At 37.0% G+C, this 22,778-nt stretch overlaps 1 non-coding gene across 1 annotated transcript; it reads right to left on the bottom strand.

Annotated features, from left to right (window-relative positions):
- Nucleotides 1–11,199: 11,199 nt before the first annotated feature.
- On the bottom strand, nucleotides 11,200–11,272 carry TRNAM-CAU (transfer RNA methionine (anticodon CAU)). Its single transcript has one exon. It is a non-coding gene; the product is annotated as a tRNA-Met (tRNA).
- Between the last annotated feature and the right edge of the window lie 11,506 nt (nucleotides 11,273–22,778).

The raw sequence follows: 22,778 nt of genomic DNA, 5'->3' as shown, positions 1-22,778 counted from the left end.
TTAAATTGGGGACCTCTTTTTAGGCATCCAACTCTGAAGATTCCCACTTGAATCTCAAGGGCTCTGGTCTGGATCTGTCCTTTTATTGGGACAAGTGGGATCACACCTTTTGCCCACATCCTGAAGCACTTATCTTAACTTCTCTCTCCTTGATTGAATTTCCATTAAAAAACAATGATAGTATGATGTCAGCAACATGGTGGAGGGAGTTGTTCCCTCTGTTTCTCCTCTCTAAATTACAAGCAGTAGGACATCCCTTAACCAGCAAAGAACTCTTTGCATAGCCCACTAGAATGCCTGAGAAATCCATACATCTATACATCTTAAGGTGGGTGGACTGGACCTCTAAGAGGCAGTGGAACTAGGGGACCAGCTTCCCTCCATCTCCTCCAGTGGTGGCAAGCCTAACACCAGCCCTCTCAGCACTGGGAGGCTGCATCCACAATATGGATAACCCTGGCAGTGGCAGTGGTGGCCTGACATGAGGTTTCAAAAAGTGCACTGGTGCCAGAGACCAGAGGTTGCAGGATCAACAATGGAACTTGCAACTCAGTCCCTATTCCTCCTTCAGCAGTGGTAGGTAGCACCTGCAACCTGAGGCTTCAGGAGTCATAGCAGTACCTATGACACAGCCACCACTGGCAGCATCCCTGTACCAGCTCTACCAGCAGCGGGAGTTGCATGCAAAACTCTGGGTCTCTGGCAGTGGCAGTGACACCCATGAATCCAGCACTCCAGCAGCAGTGCTGCCAGCACCCCCAGATAACCTGGGAGCAATAGTGCAGGTGGTGCACATGGCAGCAGCAACCAAACCTGTGGAGATCCTGCTGAGAGCCAGTAGGGAAACATGAGACCCAGGAAATCCTGGAACCAGCAGAGGTGTTCGCAGCCTAGTGACCCTGGTGGTGACACCCACAACTACGGTGACACCATAAGCAGCAAGGCACTAGCAACATTGGAGGCATATGCAATGCAGAGAGGGTACTGACAATGCCTCTGGCAGAGGCAATGGAGAGTGGAAAGGGTAGACTCTCAAATACAAGCAGAAGCAGCTCAGAATCAAGGTAACTAAAGTCTTACCAAAGTAAGAAAGGTGTTTACTACCACAAATGCACTGGCAGAGGGACAACTCATCAAGCAACATGAAAAACTACAATAACACAACAGCACAGAAAGAAAATGACAACTCTCCAGAAACCGAACTTGAAGTCACAGAAGATTGTGATCTAACTAACAGAGAATTCAAAAGTAGGTGTCATTGAGAAACTCAACAAGTTACAAGAAAACTCATAAAGAGTTCAATGAGCTCAATAATAAAATTAATGAACATAAGGAGTACTCCACCTAAGAGACTGAAATATTTAAAAAAAACCAGAAATTTTGGAGATGAAGAAAATAATTAATGAGATGAAAAAATAGAAAGCATTGGAATTAGGACAGACCTATGAAAGAGATAATTTGCAATCTTGAAGATAGAAATCTAGAAGTTATTCTTGTGGAAGAGGAAAGAGAACTAAGTTTGTTTTTTTTTTTAAAAGAAATAAGAAATTCATGTGTCTGTTGGCCATCCGTATATTTTCTTTGGAGAAATGTCTGTTCACGTCCCCTGCCCAGTTTTTGATCGGGTTGTTTGATTTTTTGTTGTTGAGCTGTGTGAGTTCTTTATATATTATAGACAGTAACTCTTTGTCAGATAAATAACTTGTAAATATTTTTCCCAATTAGTTGGTTGTTTTTTTGTTTCAATCCTGTTTTCCCTTGCTTTGAAGAAGCTCTTTAGTCTGATGAAGTCACATGAAAAGATGCTCACCATCACTAATCATCAGGGAAATGCAAATCAAAACTACACTAAGATATCACCTTACACCTGTTAGAATGGCAAAAATATCCAAAACAAAAAGTAACAAATGTTGGAGAGGTTGTGGAGAAAAAGGAACCCTTATACACTGTTGGTGGGAATGCAAACTGGTGCAGCCACTATGGAAAACTGTATGGAGATTTCTCAAAAAATTAAAAATAGAAATACCTTTTGACCCAGCCATCCCACTACTGGGTATCTATCCAAAGAACTTGAAATCAGCAATTCCAAAACTCCCATGCACCCCTATGTTCATCGCAGCATTATTTACAATAGCCAAGATGTGGAAGCAACCTATTGGATAAAGAAGATATGGTATATATACACAATGGAAAAAAGATAAAATCATCCCATTCACAACAACGTGGATGGACCTTGAAGGTATTAAGTGAAATAAGCCAGATAGAGAAACGAACTCTGTATGACTCCACTCACAGGTGGAAGTTAAACATAGAGACAAAGAGAATTGATTGGTGGTTACCAGGGGAAAGGGGGGTGGGGGGAAGGCACAAAGGGTGAAGTGGTGCACCTACAACATGACTAACAATAATGTACAACTGAAATTTCACAAGGTTGTAAACTATCATAATCTTAATAAAAAGTTAAAAAAATAAGAAATTCTATGAGCAGTGGCCAACTCAATTAGGAAAAGCAACATAATGATAATGGGTATCCCAGAAGGAGAAGAGAGGGAGAAAGGAACAGAGAGTTTATTCAAAGAAATAATAGCTGAGAATTTCTCAAGCCTGGGGAAGAAACTAAATATATAAGTACATGAAGTTAATAGAACTTGTGATTATCTCAATTCAAAAAGACCTTCTCCAAGGCACATTATATTAAAACTGTCAAAAGTCAATGACAAAGAAAGAATATAAAGGGAAGCCAGAGAGAAAATAACTTAGAAAGGAACCCTTATCAGGCTATGAGTGAATTTCTCAGCAGGAACTCTATAGGGTAGGAGAGAGTGGAGTGATATAGTCAAAATATTGAAAGATAAAAACTACCAGCCAAGAATACACCATCCAGCAGTCATCCTTCAGATGTGGAGAAGAATTAAAGTCTTTCTGTGACAAACAAAAGCTGAAGGAGTTCGTTGCCACTAGACCTGCCTTACAAGAAATGTTGACAAGAGCCCTCCTACCTGAAACAAAAAGTCAGAGGTATACAAAGCTTTGCATAAGCTGATAAATAGACAGACAAAAGCAGAAAATTGCAACTCTATATACAAATAGGTTAGTAAACACTTAATTATAACCTAAAAGCTAAAGGGAAAGAAAGCATCAAAAATAATTATAACCATTTCAACTTGGTAACAAACTCACAATACAAAAAAAAAGGATAATTTGTGATAACAAAAACATAAAAGGAAAAGAGAAAAAAGATGGAACCTGCATAAGCTATTGGAGATAAGATGCTATCAGTAGAAAAAAAGGACTATTTCATCTATGAGATCTTTTATACAAACCTCATGGTAACCACAAAGCAAAAAATCAGAGCAGAGTCACACAATAAAAAGAAGGAAACTCAGAAAGATATCACAGAAAGCCACCAAACTGAAATGGAAATACAAGGAAAAAGAAACAATGGAACTATAGAACAATAAAAAAAACTAAAGATAAAATGGCAGTATTAAGCCCTCATATATCAATAATCACTCTAAATGTAAACGGATTGAATTCACCAATCAAAAGACACAGAGTGGCAGGATGGATTAAAAAACAAGACCCAACAATATGCTGCCTCCAGGAGACCCACCTCAGCTCTAAAGATAAGCATAGCTCAGAGTAAACAGATAGAAGATCATACTCCAAGAAAATGGCAACAAAAAGAAAGAGAGTGTAGCTATTCCTATATCAGACAAAATAGACTTCAAGTCAAAAATGATAACAAGGGACAAAGATGGACATTATATAATGATAAAAGGGACTTTCTGTCAAGAAGACATAACATGTATTAATATATATGCACCTAATACAGCAGCACCAAAGTATATAAAGCAACTATTAACAGACTTAACAGAAAATTTGACAGCAACACAATAGTAGTAGGGGACTTTAACACTCCACTTACATCAATGAATAGATCATCTGGACAGAAAGTCAACAAGGAAACACTGGCCTTAAATGAAACACTAGACCAGACAGACTTAATAGACATATATGGAACATTTCATCCCAAAGCGGCAGAATACACATTCTTCTGAGATGAACATGGAACATGCTTAAAGATAGACCATATATCTGGAAAGCAAACAAGCCTTAATAAACTTAAGATTGAAATCACATCAAACATCTTTTCTGACCATGATGGTATGAAACTAGAAATCAACTATAAGAAAAATGCTGGAAAAGTCACAATATGTGGAGACCAAACAATGCTACTGAATAACTACTGGAGCAGTGAAGAAATTAAAGGAGAAATTAAAAAATATGTGGAGACAAACAAAAATGAAAACACAACATACCAAAACTTATGGAATGCAGCAAAAGAGGGAAGTTTATAGCAATAGAGACCTACCTCAAAAAAGAAGAAAAATCTCAAATAAAAATCTAACACTGTACCTAAAAGAATCAGAATAATAAGAAGAAACAAAGCCCATAGTCAGTAGAAGGAAGGAAATATAAAACATCAGAGGAGAAATGTATGAAATAAAGGTAAAAAAAGAAAAGAACAATATAAAGGATCTATGAAACCACAAGCTGGTTATTTGAAAAGCTCAAAAAATTGAAAAACCCTTAGCTAGACTCACTAAGAAAAAAAGAGAGAAGGCTCAAATAAATAAAATCAGAAATTAAAGAGGACAGGCCAGCCCAGTGGTTAAGTGCACACATTCTGCATCGGCAGCCCAGCGTTTGCTGGTTTGGATCCAAGATGCAGGCATGGCACCACTTGGCAAGCCATGCTGTGGTAGGCATCTCACATATAAAATAGAGGAAGATGGGTACAGATGTTGGCTCAGGACCAGTCTTCCTCAGCAAGAGGAGGATTGGCAGAAGACGTTAGCTCAGGACTAATATTCCTCAAAAAAAAAAATTAAAGAAGAGAAATTACAGTAGATACCACAGAAATACAAAGCATTATAAGAGAATACTATAAAAAGTATTTGTATGCCAACAAATTGGATAACCTAGAAGAAATGGATAAATTCTTAGAATCATACAACCTCTCAAAATTGAATCAAGAAGAAATAGAACATCTGAATAGATCAATCATAAGTAAAGAGATTGAAAAAGTAATCAAAATTCTTCAAAAAACAAAAGTCCAAGACCAGACAGATTCACTGGTGAATTCTACCAAACATTCAAAGAAGATTTAATAACTACCCTTCTCACTCTTCCAAAAAATTGAAGAGGATGGGAGACTTCCTAACTCATTTTATGAAGTCAACATTACCCTGAGATTACAACCAGACAAGGCAACACAAAAAGGGAAAATTAGAGGCCAATATCTCTGATGAACATAGATGCAAATATCCTCAACAAAATGTTTGCAAAATGAATGCAACACTATGTTAAAAGGATCATATACCATCACCAAGTGGGATTTATTCCAGGGGTGCAGGGATGCTTCAACATTCACAAATCAATCAATGTGATACACCACATTAACAGAATGAAGAACAAAAATTGCATGATTATCTCAATAGATATAGAGAAAGCATTTGACAACATTCAACATCTATTTATGATTAAAACTCTGCATAAAATAAGTGTAGAAGGAAAGTCTTTCTTGTCTCAGCACACTCAAGGCTGTATATGACAAACCCATAGCCAACATCATACTCAAAAGTGAAAAAATTAAAGCTATTCCTCTAAGACAAGAACAAGACAAAGATGATCACTATCATCACTCTTATTCAACATAGCATTGGAAGTATTAGCTAAAGCAATTGGACAAGAAAAAGAAATAAAGGAATTCAAATTGGAAAGGAAGATGTAAAACTGTCACTATTTATGAATGACATGATTCTGTATATAGAAATTTTAAAGAATCTGCGAAAAACTATTAGAAATAATTAACGAGTACAGTAAAGTTACAGGGAACAAAATAAACATACAAAAATCAGTTGCACTTCTATACACTAACAATGAAATAGCAAAAAAAGATACCAAGAATACAATCCCATTTACACTTGTAACAAAAAGAATAAAATACTTAGGAATAAATTTAATGGAGGTGAAAGACCTGTACACTAAAAACTGTGAGACATTATTGAAAGAAATTGAAGAAGATATAAAGAAATGGAAAGATATTCCATGTTCATGGATTGGAAGAATTAACATAGCTAAAATGTCCATATTACTTAAAGCAATCTACAGATTCAGTGCAATCCCAATCAGAATCCCAATGACACTTTTCTAGTGCATAGTGCTGAAAGAATCCTTGTATGTGAAGTATTTGCTTCTCAGGAAACTGTTCACAAGATCTGATGAGAGAATCTAGTGCAGGTCTTTTGCCACATGCTGATTTGTTTTCTCATTTAGTTTGTTGTAGCAGGCTTCTTGAAACATAAAAAGAAAGGTGAAAGAATAAAATATATTCATTGAAAATAAGATATGATTGTCCAGGCAAAATGGCTTTGTTCAAGGATCCAAATACAGTATTTGTATCTGGATTCTTTTGTCATTGCTTTCAATATTTCTTAGGCTGTATTCCAAGTCCCAATTATTGTCATCATTCTCACACAAGCTCAGTGAGATGACAAATGGAAAGAGAGAATCTCCCAGGAACCACTATGGTGCTTTCTGCAGCCTGTAGATGCCTCCTTTCATCCAACCTTCAAGGGGAAGCAGTAGCACAGTCTGAGCTTCGGAGAGCAAGCTAACCTTCAGAAGTCTATTTCTGGGGGTCATTTTGGTAACATGTAAATAAGAAATGAAACAGCACACCATCTCCCTTCTACCACTAAAAGAAAATGAAGGAGGCAAAGTTGGAATCCTACAGCCCAGCATCAGATATGTCAACATTTTGTCACTGGTCCACAAAGAATGTAATGTTCTCAAAGATACTTTATCCAGAAAGAGTTAATGCACTGTCTGCACTATCACCATTCTGGATGTGATTACTGTCTACTCTTCCTTCCTCCAACTTCCAAGTCTCAGAATGTTAAAGAATTTTGGTTTACCTAGCCTAAGAATGCTCACAAGCCTCATTAGTCAAATCCTCTAAGCCTCTGCATTCTGATACTCTCTTGAAGAAGGAAAAAGTAGAGGGTCCCATGTTAGGGCTTCACTGTTTCAGAACAGAAAGAAACTGGAAATTAAGGATACATGTGGAGAAAATGGTTAAAAGAAAATATATGCAAAAGGAACCAGGCTTTGAATTATTTTCTAGTTTTTATCCAACATTCAAATGACTATCAGCTGTGACTGGCTTACAAGGGGATTCCAAAACATCTGTGGTCGTTATACCTTTTTTTGTTGTTCCCTAATTATAAATAGAAAATTCTGTTTGGGAAAAATAAAAATTATGTATTATAAATAAATTGCCATTCATCAGTAAAATTCAAAACACTGGTTAAGGTGCAAAGAAAGAGAAAAATTAATTGGCAGATGCAGAATTTAACATTTTGCAAGTGTGATAGGTCAGTTTATTGAATTATTAATTTGTATTTGATTATCTATTCCCTATCCTTATCTATTACCTGCATTTCAAGGTAGAAATCATATCTATGGCCTTACTCTACGCACTGAGGATACAGTAAGGTCAAAACAGTGATATGAGCCTCATGAAGCTTATCTTCTAGCGCAGAGAGAGAAAACTTGGAAAGAGAAACTTCATAAGACACTTTCTAAAACAAATAGTGATTATGAGGAAGATAAAATAAGTTGATGTGGTAGATACTGAGTTTATGGCTTTCACTAAGGAAGTAGTCTCTGTACCAAAGTGACATTTGATTTGGGGACTAAGTGAAAAGAAGTAGACACTTTACTAAGTGTGAGTCAAGATTAGAAGAGTTATTAGTCAGTAGTTGGCAGCCAAAGAAAGGGTCTCTCAAGACAGCTGGAAAACTAGCCCACACGGAGCCCAGTTACCAGATACCCAAAGCAGAGCGAAAATATAAGAAATTTCTCATCTCATTTCAAGATCATGAACCACTGGCCTAACGAAATGTTGATTTTCTGAAGGAACACCCATACACAGGGTCTCCAAGAGCATCATCCATAGGACTGATGTCTGAAAGAGCTTTAGCTCAGGGAATTCTTCAGTGAAGAGGAAAATGCAAGGACTGTTTCATAGCTCTGCATGGCAGAATCACGACTCTTTCTCTTCCCTTCATGTTTTTGGGCTTCATCATGTTCTGATCACTAATGGGAATCAAATACATTTCTAACATTGCTTGCTGGGATATTTTCCATATTTTAATCAGATTTCAGCTGCCTTTGCAAAGAGAGAATTTTCCTCGGGTTCTATCTGTGGAAATTAGACACCACCTAGTTGTTTCATAATTGTGCAGGCACCTCTGAAGGTTTTGATCTGCGCTGTCATTACAGATACGTGATGGGTGGGTCCCAGCACATAGATAAGGAATGTCCTTAAGGAAGGACTTCATAAATATCTTACTTTTATTCTTCTTTCATGAGTTTTCTCTAAGAATTCCCCTGGTTTCTCAATATTCTTTTTTCTGACCGTCTGGGACTTTATGATCTACTTCCAGACTCATGCATCCCTGAGTTGTCAGACCTACAAATTGTCTTGTACATCTTATCTTTCTAGGTGTTTGTCTTCAGCTTTCCTTGTTTATTACCAGGCTAAATGACTCCAGGAATCTCAATTACAAAGAGGCCTTTTTTTCACCAGAGTGTCTCTGTTCAGAAAATAGTGGTGGGTGGCCCACTTTCCCACCAGCCGAAAACTGTGAATCTTGAGATGAAAATGCCCAACACAGCCCAGCAGAGATGATGCTTACTGTCTCCACAGCATTTTTCAGGCCTTGTTTTCCTTGTCTATAGCCCATTGACTGTGGAGTATTTGTCAAAGAGTGAGCCTGAGCTGACTTGTGTATGAAATAAGAAAAGGATCAGAAATGTAAAAATTGCTATTTTTTAAAGAGGTCTAGTGTTTCCTAGAGTTGAGTTTTGGAGAGAAGACCTGATGATAGCAGGTGCCTCTCAAAAAAGAAATGAAGAAGCAAAACTTGAGAAACCGGGTCTTTTCCACTAGCTCTGAGGGCAAAGAAGGTAGTGTAACATTTGACCTAATTCCCATGCTTAACCCACTTTTTGACCTGTGGTCATTCTAGACATGTGTCCAAACCAATTGCATGAGTCTAACCCTGTACCACAGGGTTACTTCACTGTCACTGAAGAGGATCTCACTGAGGGCAGAGCATCTTAAACAGGAACTCAACAAAAGCACAGTGAAAAACTATTGTTTCTGTCAGCAAGTGTGGGGAGAAGGAGACCTATAGTATGTGACCATGAGAAGGATCCAGGTCTGAAACAATTTCTCCATCTTGAATTGCCAGAAGGTAAGTGAAGGTCCCAGCTGAGTTGGGTTCCCAGTTGGAATTTTGGGACTGTTACACAGGTCATGTATCTCACCATAAAAATAAGGTTGCAATTGGTACTTGACTTTGGAAATATGGCCACTAGGAGGAGGAGGTGGGGCAGTCTCTTTGGGCCTCACATCTTTACCATTATTCCCTCCCAATGTGGCCTAGGTCACTTGGTAAGGCTTGGTACCTCCTCCTATCTTTCAGGAGAAAGGTGGCATTGGCATAGGAAGTCACTAGGCCCCTAGGAGAAGAATAAGGTAGGGTTAGCAGGAGAAAGAATTTTTCAGAGAACATTGGAAACTGGATACCAGGGGTTTTACTCAGCATTTCATTTTAAAAAAATTAAGGAATGATCAGGAAATATCAACAACAAAAACACTGATGCTCTAGGGATCAGAATCCCTTCTCATTCTGTCAGAAATTTTGAGGTTTTGAATCAGAAATAATGGGAAAAGACTTTTCTCCACCTTGAAAGACATGACAACTTTCTTTCCTTCCTTTCTTTTTTGAGTTCAACAGGCAACTCTGGTGCAAATGTGTTTCAAATCATGGATATGAAACCAAGTTATTTCTCTCTACCGTGGACATTCTGGTCAGATTCACTGCTTAACCCTTTTGATCTTCTGAGCACTCACCTGTGTACTGAGACTCTGCTGTATGCTCAGATTATGCTCTTCCACAGCAGGGGTTCCTGCTTTTCCCAGAGAACATTCAAGTTTTCAAGCTTGTTTTGAGTTCTTTTCTTACCCAGGTACGATGTAAAATCATAGAGGAAAGGCTACTTTTTCCTAGAAGAGAACTCTGGTGGATTATAACCTCAATCTGTAAATCCACTCTTCATGCTTCTGATGAACATCTATGACAGAAGCTCAGTGGAAGGGGCCATTCCACAGGGAAAAGGCAACTAGAACAGTAGCTAACACTTGCTACTCAGTTCCTATTGCACAGGCTCAGCTCCACATGCAGAATCCCTTAGTTTTCATTTTCCATATGAAGAAACATGTGAAGGATTTATAAGGTACCACTATTCATTCAACTAAGCATACCTGCCTTACGTGCAAAAAGCTTTCAAAACCTCCAGTTGCCTTGATAGGTGAAAATTTCTCTAGTGACAGTGTTAGAAATTTTTTTTTTTCTTTGGGCATAAGGACCTCATCGAGTGAGCAGGAAGGAGAGACTACTAGGTATCTTCAAGGTGACAACTTTCCTGACTCTTCTCTTGAAAGCTGAACATGCCACCTCCACATTCCAGATCCCTTTCACTATTTAATGATTACCTGACAGTAGGCATTACCACCTAGCATATTATGCATTTTTCTTATTAGCTTCTTGTCTGTTTCTCCCACTCTTTTCAACTGGGATGTAGCTCCAGGCAGGAAGGAATTTTTGCATTTTAATCACTCTTGAATTACTTTACCTGGAATAGTCCAATAATAAGATATGTGCCCAAGAAATATTTGTTGCATGATTAAAAGAACCAATGATTTTATACTTCCTCCACCCCCTAACTGTGGTTGACAACCTTCAGAGAACAAAGTTGGAAGAGAAATTTCTCCTGATTCTTCCCTCTGATGGAGAGGAAGAGCGAAAATATAGTATAGCTGGTAGTTTCTGACTAATGTAAATTTCTTCACCACTCATTTTGCTGAAAGTAGGAGGCAGCCCAACAAGGTACAAAGCTGATTTCTCCATCCTCAGCAAATATTGGATGAGTCTTCAAATCTTTATCTGGCACTTTTGATAATTTTACTTTGTGTTCCTTTTTTTAGTAATTTGAGCTATGCTTTCTTTTTACCAAGATAACATTATGCCAGGCCACTGTGAAAACACAGAAAAAAACTTCTGCCCTCTCTGAGGCTTGAACTCAGGACCTTCAGATTATGAGACTGATGCACTGCCAACTGTGCTAAGAGGGCAGCTTCCAAAGTTCTTTTTATATTTATAGGAAAATATGAAATATTGTTTTCCAAGTACCCATGCTTTGTCAATTCCCAACTTTTAGAGAATACAATCAATACTACTTGAAAATCGCTCAAACTCCGTGAACTTAGAGTATGAGAAATGGGGATTTCTGAAGAAGGTCATGGGGAAATGCCTCACTCCTGCTTCCCAATTTCACTTTCTTGATCTCCCAGAAGTAACGAATGCACGTTGCAGATGTGGAAGCCCCATCTGCAACTTCCTGGGTTGCTGGCACAGCTATTCTAACTTGCTCCAGAGTTGTGATCATCACCTGCTCATCGTAGGCATTGTTACCCAAGAGAAGCAGTGTGCTACCCTCTGCCAGCCAGGGCCTCAGGTTTCAGGCCATCCGTGCCACATCCTTGGGCCAGACATGTTCTCACCTCCTAGAAAAGCCCTGGAAAACCTAAGACCTAATTCTTCTCAACTTCCCAAAGGTGCAAACTTGAGGCCCAGTATGAAGATAACAGGAGAGGAGGGGAGAGAATTTTGAAGCCATTGGGTCTAAGTGAAAACACAGCTCTGCCTTAGTTGGACTGAATAATAGTTTTAAGGAAAGGTAGAGAAGGCAAATGCTGGTGTCAGTCAATTCCCAGTACTGAATATCCATTGGGATATTGAGTCTAAAGTAGCAGTTTACCTTTAGCCTGAAAGAATGGCCAAGTTTTTCCCCCTCTTCTCCTTTCTAAGTGAAATAGGCACTCTTCCACATTCCCCTCCAATTGTGAATAAAGAATCAACGCATTTTGGCCTTAGTATTTTGTCTACCACAAGGCTTTAGCTCTGATCCAAGTCTCCCATTTAGAGATCTTGACCTTCATCTCATCTTTGATCTAAGCCTCAATGTGATCCCCAGATATGCTTGCCTGTAGTGGAGATTTCTTGGATTTTCCAGTGAATGCACAGTTCCTAAGGCTACACACAGCGCTTTTCTCCCATAGGGCTCAGAGAATGATGAAGAACCTTGGAGGAGAGCCAGTGTTGTGGAGGAAGAAAAAGCTTGAGAATTTTATTCTTAATGTGTAAATTCATTCCTGAAGCATTTACTGAGCACCAGGCACAGTAGATGAGGCCACTGACCTATCCAGAAACTGACAACAGCAGTTAATATTTACTGAGCAATTACTGTGGTCTAGGCTCTGTTCTAGATGCTGTGCACGTGTTAACGCAGGTAACACGCCTAGAGATAGCTTACAGTCTTCATTTTTGATATGAAAAAACTTACGAAAATTTCTTGCCACCGACCTCTAGAATCTCATTGCCAAAAGGGAAAACAGATGGAGGTTATACATTGTTCTTTGAAGTCTTCTGCCTCCATCCCCACACCCCATTTCTCTTGGTCCATTGGGCAACCACACTCACCCTGGCCTTTCTTATGCCTGTCTAGACCTTTAATTCCCCAGGCCAACAGAAGAGGGCTTTACCTTGTGATTTCAGTGAAGGCTATTTTAGCTCAGTTATCTCAGAGTTGTAGTGGTTACTAGGTCTGTTTTCCACTCAAGCATGATTATTCTTTAAGATAGGAATACAGTTATTTCCTCTGAATATAACTAATATCAAGTAGGGATTTTGCTTAATTAACATTTGCTGAATGGAGAAATGCTATATAGGTAATTGGAAGCTCAAAGTAGAGAGTAGTTCCAGAGTGGTAAAGACTGAACAGAAAATGAGAAGCTTGAGCCAGGCCCTGACAAATCCACAGGAATTCCTTTGTGTGAGAAGGAAATGTGGTTGGGGGAGTTCAAGAGGGTGTTATCTGCAGAGAGACTGGTGGGTACAGGCATTATCCAATGGCTTTTATGGAACTACAGGTGGTTTGGGGCAGCTTCGGGATCCTCCTTCATGGTCCCAGTTTATGAGGAATGCACACCCGAAGAACTGGAATTCTCATATGGGACACAAATTCAACAAAATGCTTTATTATTTATAACATTTATTGTGTTAATTTCCAAATAAGGAAATGATATAGAAAAACAGATTTAACCAGTGTGTTTCTATCAATGTTTTTCTATTATGATCAATATAAGGCGATGCTGAGAGGAATCAAGTAGTGCCAGAGAGAGAGATTTGGGCAATGGAGAAGAAAGACAGATGAAAAGACAGGCAAATTCTGACAGTAGCCCGGGACCTATAGGATCTCTTAGAACCCAGTGCATACAAAGATCAAATGCCCCCTTCAGCATTTTAAGCTCTGCTCTGGGCAACTGATCTAAAAGCCATATGACCTGTGGTTAATAGAGAACCTCATACAGTTTCTCTGAAAAGGGGATAATATTGCAATTTCAAAAACACATTTTTTAATGTGGTTCTTCTGGGTAGTTAGAGAAAGATCTGATTCCCTATTTATTTTGAGCACATTTTTGTTAGAAAATGCAGGGAGATGAATAGAAGGAATGACTGTCACCTCCTTAGTGAGGGCATATCTGACAGTGAAGTTAACATGCTAGCCCAAATCTTCCCCCACCATCCTTCCAAATCTCTCATCTCTGCTTTGTTTTTCTTCTTCATACCTGCAAACTCTCAGAGAATCTGATAGAAGGAAAATTTATATCCGCTACCTGACCATGGGTTGGCAATGTGAATAAAATTAAAAAGTTGGCACATCCAGACTCTCATGCTTCTGCCTCCTGACACAATTCCCAGACTGTTCCTCATTCTTAGTACCCCAAAAAGGAAAGTTTGATTTTCCCACAAAAAAATATTTTTATTAACTTCAAGTTGAGGCCCCAAGACCTGTGTTTGTAAAAGACGTTTTTGACTAATCTGTTCCTTTTTTTGTTTTGGTATGTAATATTTCATTTCTTTTCTTTTTGGACATAGCATGGAGGCATGGAACAGGTGGCACAGAGGCAAAGAGAGGTAAATCTAGCGAATTTATCTCCTGAATACCATTGATATCCCAGGAATTGGGAGACAGAAGGGACAAGACTGGAGAATGCAGGCGTCAATCCCGCTACCTCTCACATGCTAAGCAGGTGCTCTACCACTTGAGCTAATTCCCCTTTACAGCCTTAACTTTTGGCCTATTTTTAGAACCTTGACACAAATCTCATTCCAGATTCCACCAGTTTCCAGGTTGCTCAAACTCTCCGGGAACTTCACTACCAGGGCGGAGCCAGAACTGGAATTTCTGAGAATCAGCCTCAGACCTGGAACACATAGATGATCCCCTTGCTGGGGAAAAGGGAGACTAGAAAAGATGGCGCTAGGAAAGCTCTAGCTCTGTTTCAATTTTATTCTCCTGATTAGATGAAAGAGAAAGGAATATGATCACTAATTAGCATAGTTACTCAATGCTCTATTGAGTGCATCATGTTTTAATAACACCTTCTCCACACCATCCCACAAATCTGGAAATAAAACCAAGTATGTTTCCATTTATTGTTCCTTCAAGTAACTCATCTTTTATCCAGTATCTGTGCTATTAATTGTTTCTCTGTTAGGGGAGCTGAGACGTGTTATCTACTTCCTCCTTGAGTCTGCAGTGCAGTGCTTATCTATTGAATCTTACATCATTGAATTTAGCAATTCTGGTTTTTTTTCTTTAGAAATAACTAGACTGAGGAACTCATCTATGCTAATTTATTTTTCCAGTGTTTGGTATTGTGATGCCTGTTGTTTAAACTGTCAACTTTATTGAAGCATAATTTATATACAATAAAATGCATACATTTTAAGTGAGTTAGTGCGTTTTGACAAATGTATACACACATGTAACCACTGCCACAATTAACATATAGAACGGTTGCATTGTATTCATTTCCTAGGGCTGCTATAACAAAATACCAAAAACCGGTTGGCTTAAAACAACAGAAATTTGTGGTCTTAGTTCTGGAGGCTAGAAGTCTGAAATCAAGGTTTTGGTAAGGCCATGCTCTCTCTAATGGCTGTTGGTAAGAATCTCTCCTTGCCTCTTCTAGCTTCTGGTGTTTGCCAGCAATCTTCAGAGTTACTTCACTTGTAGATGTGTCACTCACTCACGTGGCCGTCTTCCCCCACATTGTCTTCCCTCTTGGCCCTGTCTCTCTCTGTGTCCAAATTTCCCCTTTTAATAAAGACACTAGTCATATTGTATTAGGGCTCATCTTAATGACTTCATTTTAACTTGATTACTTGTGTAAAGACTCTATTTCCAAATAAAATCACATTTTGAGATAATGGAGGATTAGGATTTCAACATATCTTTTGGGGGGAATATGATTCAACCCAAAACATCCATTATCTCAAAGAGTTCCCTCAGGGCTTTTTGCAATTAACCTCCCACACACACCTCCACCACAGTTCCACGCAACCACTGAGCTGATTTCTATCAATACAGATGAGTTTTGCCTGTTCTTGAATTTCATATAGTTTGTAGTATTTAGTATCTGTTTTTTTTTCACTCTGCATGGTTTCGAGACTCACCCATGTTGTTACATGTATCAGTTGTTTATTCTTTTATTGCAGACTATTCCATTGCATAAGTATGCCAGAAAAGTTATTATGTACTTACCTGATGATACACATTTGACTGGTATGGATAAAGCTGCTATGAAAATTCACATAGAAAGACTTTGTGAGCATATGATTTTATTTCACTTGAGTAAATATGTAGGAGGAGAACTGCTAGATCATATATTAACCTTATGTTTAACTTTACAGTAAACTACCAAATATTTTTCCAAACTGGATGATCAAATTTCCACCACCACCATCAATGTGTGAGAGTTCCAATTTCTCCACATCCTGCCTACACGTGATATTGTGAGTTATCTTAGTTTAAGTGTCGGGATTTTAATTTGGATTTGGATTTACTTTGCATTTCCCTGGTGATCAGTGTTGCTGAACATCATTTAATGTGCCTGTTGGCCACGCATGCATCTTATTTTGTGAAATGCATGCTTGAGTTTTTTGCCCTTAGCCTTACTGGATGTTTGTCCTTGTATCACTGAGTTGTAAGAATATGTTTTATATTTTCAATGCAAATCTTTTGTTATATGTGTATATATAATAAATTTGCTTATAAAAATATGTTAAATATTTTCTTCAAGTCTTTGTCTTGTCTTTGTATTTTCTTAATGTGTTTCAGAAAGCAAACATTTAAAAATTTTGTGAAATCCAATTTATCTTCTTTTTAAATGTCTCATGCTTTTTGGGTCCCTCCTAAGAAAACTTTTTCTACATCCACTATATATGCAGATTTTTTCTTGTTTACATATGCAAATTGGATAGTTTTAGTGTTAACCTTTATCAATATGGAACATTTTGATTTAATTTTTGTAGAGAATGTGAGATAAGGATGGAGATTCATTTATTGCCATATGTATATTCAATTTCCAGAATCGTTTTTGAAAAGACTTTCCTTTTCCCCCATTAAATTACATTTGTACCTTTGTCATAAATCAATTGACCAGATGTGTTGGTCTATTTCTGAACTCTCTATTTTATTCTATTAATCTATGTAAGTATCCTTATGGCAATACCACATTATTTTGGTTTCTGTAGTTTTGTAATATAAAGTCTTAAAATCATGCGGTGTAAGCCCTCTAACTTTGCTTTACTTTTCCTAATTATTTTGGTTATTCTAGGTCCGTTAGAATCAGCTTGTCAATTTCTACAACAACTCCTGCTAGGATATTGATTAGGATTTCATTCAGACTATAGATCAACTCAGAAAAAGAACTGATGTCTTAATGATGTTGAATTTTTCAATCTTTGAATATGGTATACAACACCAATTATTTAGATTTTCTTTAGTTTTTCTCAGCAACCTTTTGTAGATTTTTGTGTACAGGCCTTTTGCACATTGGTAAATTTATTTCTAAGTATGTCATTTATTTTAATTGAAAATGGTAACAATGTTCCAATTCTTTGTTGCTTGTATATGGAAATACAATTGATTTGTGTGTATTATTGTTGTAACCCATGACCTAGCTAGACTTACTTTTAGATGTAATGCTTGTTTTGTAGATTTATTAGGATTTTCTATATACCTGATTATGTTGTTTGCATACAAATATGGTTTTATTTATTCTTTTAAAATGTATATGCTATTCATTCAGTCAGTCATTGCTTTTTTTTTTGTTTTTTTGCACTAGCCAGGACCAAAATGTAGAATAGAAGATGTGTGAACAGATATTTTTGCATTTTTTCTCTTATCTTATAGGGAACATTTAATCTTTTACTATTAAGTATGTTGTTAATCGTAAGTTTCTTTTCTTTTTTCTTTTTTTTTTTTGAGGAAGATTAGCCCTGAACTAACTGCTGCGAATCCTCCTCTTTTTGTGGAGGAAGACTGGCCCTGAGCTAACATCTGTGCCCATCTTCCTGTACTTTATATGTGGGATGCCTACCACAGCATGGCTTGACAAGCGGTGCCTTGTCCACACCCGGGATTGGAACCAGCAAACCCTGAGCTGAGGAAGCAGAAAGTGGGCACTTAACCGCTGCACCACCAGGCCAGCCCCTAATTGTAAGTTTCTTAAATATCTTTTATTCATTTGAAGAAGTTTCCTACTATTCCAAGCTCACTGAGATTTTTAAAAAATCATATATAGTGAATTTAGTCAAATATTTTTTCGTGTCTAATGAGATCATTATATATATATTTGTCTTGTTAATGTGATATGTTACATTTGATTGACTTTTCAATGCTGAATTAACCTTTCATTCCTGAGACAAATTTTCCTAATTCATGGTGTATCATCCATTTTATATATTGCTGGATTCAATTTGTTAATATTTTAAAACAATATTTGCCTCTACGTTCATGAGGAGTGTTAGCCTATAGTTTTCTTTCCTTGTAATGATTTTCTCTGCTTTTGACATCAGGGTTATGTTGGACTTATAAAACAAGATGGGAAGTATTTCCTCCTCTTTTATCTGACAAATGTTAAGATTTGATTGACGGATATTCCTTTTTATCAAAAATATTTAATTAAATATACCAGTGAATGAAAATATGCCAAGAATATTTAATGAAATATAACATCAGTGGCTTTGTGGAAAGTTTTTAAATTATAAGTCCAATGTCTTTAATAGGCTTTTCAATATTTCTATTTCTTCTTGTGCATGTTTAAGTAAGTTGTGTTTTAAAAGAATTTTTCTATTTTGTCTTTAGTGATGTCCTCTCTTGTTATTGATAAATTTTATCTTCTTTCTCTCTCTCTCTCTCTTTGTTTTTGACCAGCATATCTAGTTTATTAATTTTATGGATATTTTCAGAGAACCAGCTTTTGTTTTACTGATTTTCTTTATTGCCTGTCTGTTTCCTCTTTCATCGATTTCTTCTTTTTATTATTTCCCTTCTTTGGATTTAATTTACTCTTCTTTATTTAGCTTTTTAAGATAAAATCTTTTATCATTGATTTTAGACTTTTTTCTTTTCTAATATGAGAATTTTCTGCTATAAATTTTCTTTTATCATTGCTTTATCTGCATTACAAAAATTTCCCTAAGTTGTATTTTTACTAACATAAAGTTGCAAATATTTTCTAATTTGCCTTGTCATTTCTCCTTCGACCAATGGATTATTTAGAAGTATGTTATTTAATTCTAAATATTTGGGAACTTTCCAGATACCTATTTGTTATTGAGTTCTAATTTAATTTTGTTGTGATTAGAGATTATATCTCTATAATATCAATCATTTTATGTTTATTAAGACGGAAGATTGTCTCTCTCAGTGAATGAACTATTCACGTATCTAATTTTCTTGCTTACCTGCCCCATCTTAGTTCAAATCATCTAGCTATATTATTAACAGTACTGTTATTAACGCTTATCTTAATACCTACAAGATTTCCCCTGTCACTTTTTTTTTCATAGTACACACTCCAGAGTGTTTCTTCAATTCCTAATCTAGTTATGTGGCTCACTTCTTATTAGTGTTGAATGACTGCTTACTGTTATAACCATAAAGTCAAAACTCTTTTGCCTTTATTATTTCAACATGGAATTTATATCCAGCATCATTTTTTCTACTAGAATTCACACATAACTATTTCCAGCTCCTCAAAACAAATGAAAATCATATACTAGATCTACTCCAGGCCTTGGTGTTATTTCTTTATGCCTGAAACATAGCCCCACCATCCCCTCTCCTTGCTTGCTCTCCTTTACCTTGCTCTGCATTCAATGACTGGGATAGATTTCTCTCAGGTGTCTATGAGCTCACAGTCAATATCCAGACTGTCTCAAAATTGTAGTTTGTCTATTTATCTCTCTTATTAGGTTTTAAGTTCCTAGAGGGCAAAAAATTATATTCTTATTCATATCTGCATACATAACACTAATGCAGTGTCTGGCCCTTAATGATTGTGTGGTGTGCTGGTAACTGGATCTCAAAGATACGTGTACACACGGATACACAGACACACACATAAACATACCAAAAACCTGGTTTGTAGCATTTGCCAGTTCCCTGGTATAAATGAACCCATCATGGTTGATTTCAAGCTACCCATGGTTTTTAACAAGCGTCTTGGAAATTTTTGAATATCTAACAATCAGCTCGAATGAGCCAGTATGACAATATGAGAACATTTTCGTCACCCCAAATGGAAACATTGTACCCTTTAGCTATCACCTTCTTCACCCCGTATTTTGCACCAGGCCTAAGAAACCACTAATCCACTTTCTGTTTCTACAGATTTCTCTATTCTGAGCAATTCATATAAATGGAATTATATATTGTGTGATCTTTTGTAACTGGTAGATGTTTTGAAGTTTCATCCATGTTGTAGCATGTATCAGATCATTCCTTTTTATTGCCAAATAATATTCCATTGTATGGATGCATTACCTTTTGTTTATCCATTCTTCAGTTCGTGGACATTTGGGTTATTTCCATTTTTGGTTATTATGAATAATGATGCTTTGAACATTCATGGACAAGTTTTTGTGGGGACATATGTTTTTATTTCTCTTAGGTGTGTGCCTCAGGGTGGAATTGCTGAGTCATATAATAACTCTATGTTTAACCACTTGAAGAGCTGTCAGACTTTTCCAAAGTGGCTGCACCGTTTCACGTTCTTACTGGCAGTGTGTGAGGATTCTTGTTTCTGCATGTCCTCATCAACACTTGTTATTATCTGACATTTTTATTCTAGTCATCTTCGTGGATGTGAAGTGTTATTTGATGCTGGTTTTGATTTGCATGCTGACAGTTAATGATGTGGAGCACCTTTTCATGTGCTTATTGGCTATTTCTGTGTCTTTCTTGGAGAAATGTCTGTTGAGATCCTTGCCCATTTTTAATTGGATGATTTATCTTTTTATTGCTGATTTGTAAGAATTTCTTATATACCCTGGGTGCAAGCCCCTTTTTAGGTATGTGATTTGCAAATATTTTCTCTCAATCAGTGAGTTGTCTTTTCACTTTCTTGATTGCATCCTATGAAGCACAAAAGTTTTAATTTTCATGAAGTTTAACTTTTTTTTGTCACTTGTACTTTTGGCACAATGTCTAGGAATCCTTTGCCCAATCCCAAATCATGAAGATTTACCCCTGTGATTCCTTCCAAGAGTTTTATATTTCTTAACTCTTATATTTAGATATATGATCCACTTTGGGTTAATTTTTCTATATGGCATGAGTTAAGGGTCCAACTTCATTCTTTCTCATGTGACTATCCAGTTGTCCCAGCACCATTTGTTGTAAAGACTATTCTTTTTCTATTGGATGGACTTGATATCCTTGTCAAAAAACCAATTGAGGGCCAGCCCGGTGGCGCAATGGTTAAGTTCACATGTTCTGCTTCTCAGCGGCCTGGGGTTCGCCAGTTCGGATCCCGGGTGCGGACATGGCACTGCTTGACACACCATGCTGAGGTAGGCGTCTCACATATAAAGTAGAGGAAGATGGGCACGGATGTTAGCTCAGGGCCAGTCTTCCTCAGCAAAAAGAGGAGGATTGGCAGATGTTAGCTCAGGGCTGATCTTCCTTAAAAAAAAAAAAACCAATTGACCACAGAGCTATGGCTTTATTTCTGGACTCTCAATTCTATTATATGGATTTATATGTCTATCCTTGTGCCAGTGTACTACTGACTTAAATACCATTGCTTTGTAGTAAACATTGAAATCAGTAAATGTGAATCCTCCTACCTTGTTCTTCATTTTCAAGATTGTTTTGTCTACTTTGAGTCATTTGCAATGCTATATGAATTTTAGAATAGGCTCATCAATTTCTACAAAGAAGTCAGCTGGGATTCTGACAGGGATTGCACTGAATCTGTAGATCAATTTGAGACATATTGCTGTCTTCACAACAGTCAGTCTTCCAATCCGTGAACATGAGATCTTTTTCCATTTGTTTGGATCTTGTTCATTTCTTTAAACTAGCTTTTATAGTTTTGAGTACAAATTTTGAACTTCTTTTGTTAAACTTATTTCTAAGTATTTTATTCTTTTTGATTTTACTGTAAATTGAATTGTTTTCTTGATTTCATCTTGAAGGCATTCATTACAAATATATGGAAATATAATTGTTTTACATTGATCATTTATCTTGCAACCTTGCTAGACTTGTTTATTAATTCTAATAGTTTTTAGTGGATTCATTAGGATTTTCTACATATAAGGTCATGTCAGCTGTGAATAGCGATTATTTTACTTTGTCCTTTCCAATCCGGATACCTTTTATTTCTTTTTCTTGCCTAATTTCCCTGGTTAAAACATCTAGCACAATGTTGAATAGAAGTGATGAGAGTAGACACCCTCCCTTGTCTTGTTATTAGCGGTGTTTTTCACCATTAAGTGTGATGTTACTTGTGGGTTTTTCTTGGATGTCCTTTATCAAGTTGAGGAAGTTCCCTTTGACTCCTGATTTGTTGAGTGTTTTCATCACGAAGGGCTATTGGATTTTGTCAAATACTTTTTCTGTATCTTTTGAGATGATCACATGTCTCTGGTCCTTTATTCTAGTGATAGAAAGAAGTGAGAATCACCAGTCTGATTCCATGTCCCACCCTAAATTTACCTATCCTGAACCACACTAGTCAATCCAATTTTTGAGTACTGACGTGACAGGAATTGTGTTCAGCATAGAGATTCTGGTAGGGGGAAGGAGAACAAGAGACAGAAAGGAATGAAAAAATAAATGGGATGGTCCTTGCCCTCAAAATCATAAGTCTAGTAAGCTATATCACACAAGTTGTCTGTTTTTGTCTCAGAGACTCAAAGCCCTCAGTGTAAAATAGCAAAATGGAAAACAGCAACATATCCAATACCCTCAAGTTTATGCTTCAAGTCTAAAATTTCATTAGTTCTACCTCATAATTGGCTCACTTAGAAAGAATCTCAAGTATAATTGGACATAACCATAAAGCTTATGAATAAGAGAAATTAATGTAATCTTATGACTAGCAAAGACATTCAGCAAATAATTATTAAAATGTCCTTGTACCCAGGCAGTAAATGAGCATAAGAAGACTTAAAAGCAGCAGTTCAATTGGAATTTAAGGAAAATGTAAAAAACAA

This window comes from Equus przewalskii, chromosome 19 (assembly GCF_037783145.1).
Source record: "Equus przewalskii isolate Varuska chromosome 19, EquPr2, whole genome shotgun sequence".
Taxonomy (NCBI): domain Eukaryota; kingdom Metazoa; phylum Chordata; class Mammalia; order Perissodactyla; family Equidae; genus Equus; species Equus przewalskii.
Note: the sequence above shows the minus strand (reverse complement) of the source record. Positions and strands in the feature narration are given on the sequence as shown.